This window comes from Octodon degus, unplaced genomic scaffold (assembly GCF_000260255.1).
Source record: "Octodon degus isolate 3935 unplaced genomic scaffold, OctDeg1.0 scaffold00060, whole genome shotgun sequence".
NCBI classification, from domain to species: Eukaryota; Metazoa; Chordata; class Mammalia; order Rodentia; family Octodontidae; genus Octodon; species Octodon degus.
In genome coordinates, this window is record NW_004524636.1 from 5,734,977 (window position 1) to 5,736,007 (window position 1,031).

Here is a 1,031-nt window from a genome sequence, read left to right on the forward strand (position 1 = left end):
TGACCTGAGTCCCCCACAGCTCAACATAACAGCATGGCTTTACTTCTTCTATTTCTTTTTTATACTTCTCTGCTAGATGGTTAAGACCAAGGTAAAGCAGGACCTATGCAACAAGAGTTGTAGCTTTTGGGTATGATAAGGTCAGTGAAATCCCCTCAGGATTTATCCTGAGATCCTGTTCCTCAGATTGTAGAAACTTTGTCAGTGTCAGCCATGTGGATGAGCCACAGCCATTGCTTGGCCAATGTGCTCTCTGTGAAAGCATGAAAGAATGTTTTCTCTCCATGTGACTCTCCTTAGGCACACTCTATATCATCGATCTCTTTCCTCTTTGGCCCGATAATCTCCTTGGTGAGAAAATTTTGGACACTACCGAGTTACATGATGTAACAGTACAAGTTCTTATATGTCCTGAGGATTAATTGACATTGGAAGGCTAGGGCCAAAAGTTGGCTTTCCTTGCAGTCCTCCTTTTTCTCTAATTTGGTCTGCAAATTTAGGTTGTTAACCACCAAGAAGACAAACTTATTGTTATTACCATACAGCTTAGGCTGTTTTTATTAATTTTTTAATTTTTCCCATAATTTTATTGATAAACAAATAGCAATCAGACATTTTCAAATCAAATTGGTAGGACATTTTCAATAATTAACACATTGCATACATTCTTCCTAGTGGTTAATTGCTGTACAAGATGCAGACATGATATCCTATTTACAAACACCATTAGAACAAATCACTCTATTCATTAAGAGAATGTAACTGTATATCTATCCTAATCACTTTGAATAACAGATACAAAATGGACATTCATCTGTATACTTTTTTGTGTTAAGTTCCGTTATTTGAATACTATAGGTGTGTAAACTCAGCAAAATATTCTAAAAGAGTCCAGTAGCGCATAATACTATTGGTTCTTGCACTTGACTGGCAATGTCAGAAACTGTTGACCTGAGTCCCCCACAGCTCAACATAACAGCATGGCTTTACTTCTTATATTTTGTTTTTATACTTTTCTGCTGGATGGTTAA